Source organism: Triticum aestivum, chromosome 4A (assembly GCF_018294505.1).
Source record: "Triticum aestivum cultivar Chinese Spring chromosome 4A, IWGSC CS RefSeq v2.1, whole genome shotgun sequence".
Lineage (NCBI taxonomy): Eukaryota > Viridiplantae > Streptophyta > Magnoliopsida > Poales > Poaceae > Triticum > Triticum aestivum.
In genome coordinates this window covers 145,246,419-145,257,220 of record NC_057803.1, presented here as the reverse complement: position 1 = coordinate 145,257,220, position 10,802 = coordinate 145,246,419, and the positions used below count along the sequence as shown (strand labels likewise).

Genomic DNA, 10,802 nt, shown 5'->3' with positions numbered 1-10,802 from the left:
AATTATTCAACTATATATATATATAATACTATATTATGTTGTTTGTTGTTTGTTTGTTTGTTTGTTGGTGTTATTCGCTTTTGTGTTTTGTTGGCTTGATCATATTATGCATATGGGTAGAATATATTTATATATACATAGCCTTGGCCCTATTATATCTATAACTCTTCTATGCTTTCCCACCAGATGCCGCCGAGGCGTGATACTAGACGCAATACTGCAGGAGGAGACAATAATGGCAATGGAGTACCACCATACATACAGCAGGTTATTGAGGGACAGGCCCAGTTGATCCAGTTGCTTACTCAGAACCAGAACAACAACAATAAAAAGAACAATCCGCCGCCACCGCCACCTGTGGATATGCTTACCAGGTTCTTGAGGTTGAATCCTCAGAGGTTCTCCAGTTCCCCTGAACCTATTGTGGCTGATGACTGGCTCCGTGCAGTCAATAGGAACCTGGAGACGGTTGGATGCACTGATGCAGAGAGGGTGAGGTTTGCCTCACATTTGTTGGAGGGTCCTGCTGCAGCTTGGTGGGACAATTACTTGGTCACTTATCCCATTGCTACTATCACATGGCCTCAGTTTCAGGATGCTTTTCGTGCTGCACATGTGTCTGCTGGTGCTATGAGTCTGAAAAAGAAGGAGTTTCGCAGTTTGCGCCAGGGAGGTCGCACTGTTAATGCTTATGTGGAGGAATTTAATAATCTTGCACGCTATGCTCCTAATGATGTTAACACTGATGCAGCTAGGCAGGAGAAATTTTTGGAGGGCCTAAATGATGACTTGAGCCTTCAGTTGACAGTGGCCACTTTTAGGAATTGTCAGGACCTAATTGATAAGGCCATTGTGTTGGAGGGAAAGCAACATGCCATAGAGAATCGCAAGAGGAAGTACAACAACAATAATAGGTATAACTCAGGACCACAGCAGAAACCACGCACTTCATATCATGGTAATGGAGGTAATGGACATAATCATCATGGAGGTAATGGACATAATCATCATGGAGGTAATGATCATAATCATCATGGAGGGAATGGCCACAACCATAATGGCCACCATCATCATAATGGGCACAAGAGTAACAATGGCAATGGAAGAGGTAATGGAAATGGTAATGGCAATGGAGGGAGCAATAACCAGAACCACCAGGTTACACGTGCACCAAGGGATTTGAGTCGGGTGAAGTGCTTCAGGTGTAAGGCTATGGGGCACTATGCCATAGACTGCCCGGGGGCGAAGAACTCAGGATCCAGCAAGCCAAACCCCTTCCAAAAGGGTCATGTCAACCATGTTAATGTTGAGGAGGTCTATAATGAACCTGATGCAGTGATTGGTAAGTTCTTGATTAACTCAGTACCCGCGCTTGTTCTTTTTGGTACTGGTGCATCGCATTCATTTATTTAGAGGGTATTTGTTGATAAACATGGATTGCCAACCAAAACACTTAGCATGCCTATTAGAGTGAGTTCCCCAGGAGCTGAGATGATAGCAGGTGTTGGTTGTCATTAGTTGACTTTGTCTGTTGGGAAGCATGATTTTCCTACGGATTTGATTATATTGAAGTCACAAGGTCTGGATGTTATTTTGGGTATGGATTGGTTGCAGTTATATAAATGTCGTGTTGATTGTGCCAGTCGATCTATTACTCTTAGTTCACCAGGAGGGGAGAGGATCAAATATGTTTGTAAGTATAAGCATAATCAGGTGCAGGTGAACTCTCTTAAGGGGGGTAGCCTGGAAGAGGTGCCAGTTGTGAGAGATTATCCAGATGTGTTTCCATAGGAGTTGCCAGGTATGCCACTAGATAGAGATATTGAGTTTCTGATTGATTTAATACCGGGCACTAGACCTATTGCAAAGAGACCGTATAGAATGCCTCCTCAAGAGTTGGAAGAATTGAAGAAGCAGATAAGAGAATTGCAGGCACAAGGATTTATTCACCCAAGTTCATCACCTTGGGGAGCTCCAGCTTTGTTTGTGGAGAAGAAGGATGGGACCTTGAGGATGTGTGTTGATTATCGTTCTCTGAATGAGGTAACCATTAAGAATAAGTATCCTTTGCCTATGATAAATGATCTATTTGACCAGTTGGAGGGAGCTACTGTGTTTTCTAAGATTGACCTTCGTTCTGGTTATCATCAATTGAAGATTCGTGAGCAAGATATTCCAAAGACTGCTTTTACTACGAGGTATGGGTTGTATGAATATACTGTTATGTCATTTGGATTGACTAACGCCCCTGCATACTTCATGAATATGATGAACAAGGTGTTTATGGAGTTCTTGGATAAATTTCTGGTTGTTTTCATTGATGATATATTGGTGTTCTCCAAGAATAAGCAAGAGCATGAGGTGCATTTGCATTTGGTAATGGAGAAACTAAGGGAACATCAGTTGTATGCCAAGTTCAACAAATGTGAGTTTTGGCTGGATGAGGTAGCATTCCTTGGACATGTTGTGTCAGGTAATGGAGTTGCAGTTGATCCATCTAAGGTTGCTGCAGTTACAGAGGGGGAGACACCCATGACAGTTGGAGAGATTCACAGCTTTTTGGGCCTTGCGGGTTATTACAGGAGGTTTATTGAGAACTTTTCCAAAATTGCAAAGCCTATGACTGAATTGTTGAAGAAGGAGAAGAGGTTTGTTTGGACTGATGAATGTGAAGCCAGCTTTTAGGAGTTGAAGCAGCGTTTGGTTACATCACCAGTTTTAGCTCTGCCGGATATACATAAGGACTTCCAGGTATATTGTGATGCTTCTCGTCAAGGACTTGGGAGTGTTTTGATGCAGGAAGGTAAAGTTGTTTCATATGCTTCACGTCCGCTTAAGAATCATGAGCATAATTATCCTACACATGATTTGGAGTTAGCCTCAGTTGTGCATGCATTGAAAACTTGGAGGCCATATCTTATTGGTAATCATTGTGATATATTTACTGATCATAAGAGCTTGAAGTATATTTTTACTCAGAAGGATTTGAACCTCAGGCAGAGGAGATGGTTGGAGCTTATTAAGGATTATGATTTGAATGTGCAGTATCATCCTGGTAAGGCTAATGTTGTTGCTGATGCATTGAGTCATAGGAGCCATGCTAATGCAATTAATATTGATAATATGCCACCCGAGTTATGTGAACAGTTCAGGAATCTCAGGTTGGAGATGGTTCCTAAGGGATATTTAGCAACACTTGAGGTAAAGCCTACTTTGCTTGACAGGATCAGAGAAGCTCAAAGGAATGATAAGGAGATTGCTGAGATAAAAGAGAATATGGCTAAAGGTAAGGCAGAAGGTTTCCATGAGGATGAACATGGAGCCATATGGTTTGAGAAGCGTATTTGTGTACCTCAAGATGCAGATATCAGGAAGTTGATTCTTCAGGAGGCGCATGATTCACCTTATTCTATTCACCCAGGTAATACTAAGATGTATTTGGATTTGAGGGAAAGATTTTGGTGGCCTAGCCTGAAGAGGGAAATTGCTGGATATATTGCAACATGTGATGTGTGCCAGAGGGTTAAAGCAGAACTTCAGAGACCAGCAGGTTTGTTACAGCCATTGCCTATACCTGATTGGAAGTGGGATGAGATTGGTATGGACTTCATTATAGGTTTACCCAGGACTCGGTCAGGTTATGATTCTATTTGGGTAGTTGTTGATCGTTTAACTAAAGTTTCTCACTTCATTCCGGTAAAAACTACTTATACCAGTGCTCAGCTAGCAAAGATTTATATGTCTAAAATTGTTTGTCTGCATGGAGTTCCAAGGAAGGTAGTGTCTGATAGAGGTACTCAGTTCACATCTAAATTTTGGCGTCAGTTGCATGAATCCTTGGGCACCAGGCTGGAGTTCAGTACAGCTTTCCATCCACAGACAGATGGGCAGACAGAGAGGGTAAATCAGATTTTGGAGGATATGTTGAGAGCTTGTGCTTTGGACTATGGGTCTAGTTGGGATGATAATTTACCTTATGCAGAGTTCTCATATAATAACAGTTACCAGGCTAGTCTGAAGATGGCACCATTTGAGGTATTGTATGGTAGGAAGTGCAGGACACCATTGATGTGGGATGAGGTTGGAGAGCGTCAATTCTTTGGACCAGACTTGATCAGAGATGCTGAGGAGAAGGTCAAGTTGATTCGTGACAGGCTAAAGATAGCACAGTCCAGGCAGAAGAGTTATGCAGATGCAAAACGTAAGGAGGTGACATATGAGGTAGGAGACCGTGCATATCTTAGAGTTTCACCACTTCGTGGGATTAAGAGGTTTGGAATCAAAGGTAAGTTAGCACCACGTTTTGTGGGGCCTTACAAGATCTTGGAGCGTAGAGGAGAGGTAGCTTATCAGCTGGAGTTGCCAGAATCCTTGTCAGGAGTTCACGATGTGTTTCATGTATCTCAGTTGAAGAAGTGCCATGCAGAGATGATGGATGTTCCATTGAGGGACACAGTGCCACTTGAGGCAATTCAGTTGGAGAGTGATTTGACATATGAGGAGAAGCCTGTTAAGATTCTGGAGACAGTAGAGAGAGTTACTCGCACCAAGACAATCAAGTTATGCAAGGTTCAGTGGGATCATCATACAGAGGAGGAAGCTACCTGGGAACGAGAGGAAGATCTCAGGCAGGATCACCCACACCTATTTGCTAGCCAGCCCGAATCTCGAGGGCGAGATTCATCTTAAGGGGGGTAGGTTTGTAACATCCCAATTTTCCTAAATTAGGATGTTATTAGATCATTCATATGCATCTCATATTCTTTTCATGCATTATTTTGCTTTTTCTGCAATATTCGAATCATTATGCAACTAAAGGCAATTTATTGGAGCGGAGATAACATGACTTATCCCCTATTTTAAAAATGTTCATAATGTGCAAAAGATTATTTCCAGTTCATCTGATATGTTCTGGTAATTTTTGCAATCTCCAAAATATTTTACTTGTGTTATTTTACTGTTTGAGTGACCTATTTCATCAAAAGGATTTTACAAAATTGCATCAGTATTGGAACTAGTGTTCCTGTAGTTTATGTTAGTAGTATATATTTTTATGTGTGTCTAGGTATTTTTATTTCGATTTTATATTGTGTATTTTATTTTATTTATTTTGTTTTCTGCTGCTGTGTATATAAAAAAACAGGGCCAGCCATCCGGCCCATCGCCGCGGCCCAGCCAGCGCAGCAGCAGCACACAGCCGCAGCCCGCTAAACCTAGCGAAGCGGTACGCCCGCACCGCTCGCCCGAACTGCACCCGACCCGCTGCCTGCATTCAGCCACTGACCGTGGACCCCGCGCCTGGTTCTCCTTCCTCCGGTCGGACGAACGTGAGCGAAGCCGCGCGCGCAGCCTGAGCCGAGCCCCTATCGATCTCGGGCACTGGTCGACCCCGTGCACTGTAGGAATGTCGTACGTGAGCTAGACTCCTCCAGGAACCCTACCGAAGCCGTTTCCCCATCGCCCCTCGTCCACACGCCTCTGCTTGGCGATTTGGATCTCGCCAGGAGCTCCACCGTCTGCCGCCGTTCGCCGAAAGATTGTGCCGCCGTAAGAGCTCGTAAAGCCGGACCTCCTGCACCCCTCGAACCCCCACTCGATGAAGAACTCTTTTGACACGTCGAAGTACCCTGCAGAGCACCAGAACGCTGCCGCCGCCGGAGCACACCACCGTTCCCGTCGTCGTTGCTGCCCGCAGAGGACGCCCCGTCGCCGCCCGACCTCACCTACGCCTCCGTCACTCGACGCTGCACCCGTCCGTCCCTTCGTCTTCGCCGGAGACCCACCGGAGGAGCGCCGCCGCCGCCGCCCTCTCCTTTTGGTGAGCACGCACGCACAGGAGGTCCTCCAGCCAATCACGTGCTGCCACGTGGCACGGCTACAGTGCACGCGCAGGAGTTGCTGCAGTACCAGGAGTTTTCTGTTTTTCTTTTGTTTTATTTTTCAGATTCTTCCTCTAACTTCAATTAGCTATAACTTCTATTCTGTATATCCAATTTAGGTAATTCTTTTTCCTGTGCACTCACAAAAATCAGTCCTTCATGACAGTACCAACTTTGCACATGTTTGCACTGTTCAAATTTGAATTCGTTTGAATTTGAATTAAACCTTCCGGAAGCCATAACTCTTAGACCGTTTATCGGAATCGAGTGATTCTTTTTGCTTTGTGACTGTAGTGCATTTTAGGTTCTGTTAAGCTTCTGTTGTTGAGTTTTAACAATGGTTTTGTTGCTGTTGGTTTTGTTTTGGTTCTTTTCGTGTTCCGGTGATTGATTTGTTGAATTGTGTGAAACGTGTAGATTGTCCGGAGTGCGACGCGATCTATTTTCAGGAGTGTGACTTTCTGAACCAGAACCAAGGCAAGTTACATTTTGATCATCCTTTACCTATTGTTTTCTATGCATGTAGTTATATCACACTATGAAATATGCATGTATAGGAATACTATATTATTTTGCTATGCTGTTGAGCTATCTTCCCGTTTTTGCAAATCGTGGTAGTTGTAGTTTGCTATGCTTTGTAGACGGGGGTGGTTCGTGTATTCATTGAGTTTATGTGAAGATTATATATATATATAACTAAATTGAGTAGTAACTCAGGATTTAACTCACCTCTGGACGGAAGTGGTATTGCTTGGTGTTGAGGGAAGGCATCATGGGGTCTTGCACCTTTTCTAAGGCCATGCGCTCATGAGAGTGCACCCTAAGTGGAATGTCGCCCAGGTTCAAAAAGATCAGACAGACTTAGTGACTAGTAGCTTCCATGTGCGGCCACTAGCTATATGGGCTCTGGCTTAGTTGACTAGTTGTTGGAACCCTTGCCCAGACTGTGTCGACAGATGTAGCATATGTAGGTGGGATGTGGCCGTCAGGTGGTTAAGGGAACCTCTTCTGAAAGACTTCGTCTCTATCTTCGGATTGGGTCCAGTGGGTAAAGCGTACTAAACTCTGCAGAGTATTAAAACTAATCATGATTAGCCGTGCCCCCAGTTATGGGTAAATTTGAGCGACTATGCCATTACAGTTGTTGGATGATCTTGACAGATGTGACACTTAATAAATTTGTTGAGCAACTTAATAAAGGGTAGGTTGGAGTTGATTTTGCCAACTCAACCTTGTGCATTTAATTGTAGTAATAAAGGAAATAAATAAAAATTTGACTATTAGGTAGTTATTAGGATAAAATCAGCTTTCTGCAAAAATAAACCCCCATGCCTTCCTTTGTTGTACTATGCATATACATGTAGGTCTGCTTTATTATTACTCCTGTGTAACTTGCCAATACATTCCAAGTATTGACCTATATGGCTGCAACGTCTCATGTTGCAGGATATTCAGACGAAGAGTAAGGTACCGTTAGGGTCGCGAGTTTGCACTCAGCATCGCCAGTGGGCTATGATGGGACTCATCGTTATTTTCTGCTACTTTCCGCTGTTTGGTTGAATATAAAGCTAGCCAAGTGCTATGCAGATTGTTTTATTTTATATATTTTGGATCATACGATGTAATAAATGATGCACTTGCTATTCTGGTATTCATCTATACTGTGTGTGCTAGCGAGTTCGATCCAGGGACTAGCACGGTAAGCAAAGAGACTCAAATCCTTCGAGGTTTGGTCGTTACAATCGCCTTCTTGGAAAGTTCTGGTTTTAAGCCGGTGGCTGTGGTAACAGCGCAGATCCTGAGCCGCTGCGATGTCACGCTCCTCATCCAACAAGTCAAGTGCTTCCTGACGTGCTTTTTAATTGTCCGGGATTGATGCCTCTCAGGATCTCTTGATTGGCTCTCTCAGCTTGACCATTAGATTGGGGGTGAGCCACTGACTATACATCAAGCCGGATATGCTCCTGTTGACAAAATTCTTCCATAGCACCCTTGGAGAGAATAGTGCCATTGTCTGTTATAATGCTGTGTGGAAAGCCAAAACGGAAGATCACCTGCTTCATGAATTGAACCGTCATTTCTGCATCACAGTTACTGACTGGCTCTGCCTCGACCCTCTTAGTGAACTTATCAACCACCACCAAAAGGTGGGTCTTCTTATCCTTGGATATTTTGAAAGGTCCAACCATATCAAGCCCCCAAACTGCAAATGGCCACGTAATTGGAATCATCCTCAATTCTTGATCTGGCACATGGGCTCGTCGTGAAAATTTCTGACATCCATCACACCTACTGACCAGGTCTTCAGCATCAGCATGAGCTGTTAGCCAATAAAACCCATGACGAAAAGCTTTAGCCACAAGAGACTTTGAACCGGCATGATGACCACAGTTTCCTTCATGAATCACACGCAGGATCTCACAGCTCTCTTCTAGAGAAACACAACGTCGAAAGGCTCCTGTAACACTGCGGTGATGCAGCTCTCCATTGACAATTGTCATTGACATAGACCACCGGGTTATCTTCCTGGCTAAGGTTTCATCCACAGGTAACACGCCCCGGGTCATATAAGCCAAATAAGGGACTGTGCAATCAGGAATTACATGAATAGCTGCCACGAACTAAGCTTCTGGGTCTGGAATAGCCAAGTCCTCCTCTGTAGGTAACTTGACCGACGGGTTATGCAAAACATCAAGAAATACATTAGGTGGCACCGGTTTACATTGAGAACCCAACCGGCTTAAGGCATCAGCCGCTTCATTTTTTCTTCGATCAACATGCTCAACTTGATAACCTTTGGAGTGACCAGCAATAACATCCACTTCTCATCGATAAGCCGCCATGAGTGGATCCTTAGAATCCCAAGTACTAGAGACTTGTTGAGCCACCAAATCTGAGTCACCAAAGCACCTAACCTGGCTTAAGTTCATTTCCTTAGCCATCCGAAGACCGTGGAGCAAGGCCTCATATTCAGCTGCATTGTTAGTGCAAGGGAACATCAAACGGAGAACATAACAAAATTTATCACCTCGAGGGGAAGCGAGCACAACTCCAGCCCCCGAGCCCTCCAATTGCCTGGACCCATCAAAGTGGATAGTCCAATACGTGTTATCTGGCTTTTCACTTGATGGTCGTGCGGGGCGTATATTTGAAACCGTGAGGACTAAGATCAATGGCCCACTTGGCTATCCGACCTGTGGCTTCTCTGTTCTGAATAATGTCCCCTAAAGGAGCAGAACTAACCACAGTGATGGGATGACCCAGAAAATATTCTTAAGCTTCCGACTGGCCATGAACACCCCATATACGAGTTTCTGCCAGTGTGGATATCTCTGCTTGGACTCAATAAGCACCTCGCTGATGTAGTAAACCGGCCTTTGAACCGGATTTTCCTTGCCTGCCTCCTTTCGTTCTACCACAATAGCCACGCTAATAGCCCGGGCATTGGCTGCTACGTACAACAATAATGGCTCTTTATCAACAGGAGCAACCAGAATAGGTCGCTCAGCCAACTGCTTCTTCAAGTCCTCAAACGCTGCATTAGCCACATCACTCCAAACAAAATTATCTGTCTTTTTCATCATCTGATACAGAGGGATGGCCTTCTCTCCCAACCGGCTTATGAACTGGCTTAGTGCCACAATACGACCCGCCAGACGTTGCACATCATTGACACACGCCGGTTTAGCCAGAGAAGTGATGGATTTGATCTTCTCTGGGTTAGCTTCAATGCCCCTGTTAGACACCAAAAATCCCAAGAGCTTTCCTACCGACACATCAAAAACACACTTGGCTGGGTTAAGCATCATTTGATAAACCCGGAGATTATCAAAGGTTTCATTCAAATCGTCTATCAGTGTGTCTTTCTCTCTGGATTTGACCACAATATCATCCACATAAGCATGAACATTGCACCCAATTTGATCATGAAGGCAATTCTGCACACATCTCTGATAAGTCGCCTGGGCACTCTTGAGCCCAAAACGCATAGACACATAGCAGAAGGCTCCAAAGGGAGTTATGAAAGCCTTCTTCTCCTGGTCCTTAACTGCCATCTTGATCTGATGATAACCAGAATAAGCATCCAAAAAACTCAAACGCTCACAACCCGCCATAGCATCCATGATCTGATCAATACGAGGGAGAGCAAAATGATCAGCCAGACAAGCCTTGTTTAAGTCTGTGTAGTCCACACACATACGCCAAGTGTCGTTCTTCTTAAGTACCAGCACCGGGTTAGCCAACCACTCAGGATGGAAAACCTCAACGATAAACCCGGCTGCCAAAAGCCGAGCCACTTCCTCTCCAATGGTCTTCTGCCTCTCCTCATTAAACTGGCAAAGAAACTGTTTAACTGGCTTAAATTTTGGATCAATATTAAGAGTGTGCTCAGCGAGTTCTCTCGGTACACCCAGCATGTCTGAAGGCTTCCATGCAAAGATGTCCGAGTTCTCACGGATGAACTCGATGAGCACGCTTTCCTATTTCCGATCCAGATTGGCACTGATATTGAACTGCTTCGACGAATCGCCAGGAACGAAATCAACCATCTTAGTGTCATAGGCCGACTTAAATTTGAGTGAAGGATCCTGCTTTGTGGTTGGCTTCTTTAGAGACGTCATGTCCGCCGGGTCAACATTATCCTTATAAAATTTCAGCTCTTCAGTTACACAAACAGACTCAGCATAAGCAGTGTCTCCTTCCTCGCACTCCAAGGTTATCTTCCGGCTCCCATGCACAGTGATGGTTCCCTTATAACCCGGTATTTTGAGCTGCAGATACACATAACAAGGCCGCGCCATGAACTTGGCATAAGCCGACCGTCCAAAAAGAGCGTGATATGGGCTGTGGACCTTGACCACTTCAAAGGTCAATGTCTCCGACCTAGAGTCATGATCATCTCCAAAAACAACTTCCAGAGGT

General features: G+C 44.4%; 1 long non-coding RNA gene across 1 annotated transcript; it reads left to right on the top strand.

The window, feature by feature from the left end:
• The first annotated feature begins 5,328 nt into the window (after positions 1–5,328).
• On the top strand, positions 5,329–6,356 carry LOC123081878 (uncharacterized). The gene is made up of 3 exons (XR_006438823.1): positions 5,329–5,547; positions 5,634–5,818; positions 6,297–6,356. It is a non-coding gene; the product is annotated as an uncharacterized lncRNA (long non-coding RNA).
• The last annotated feature ends 4,446 nt before the right edge of the window (positions 6,357–10,802 follow it).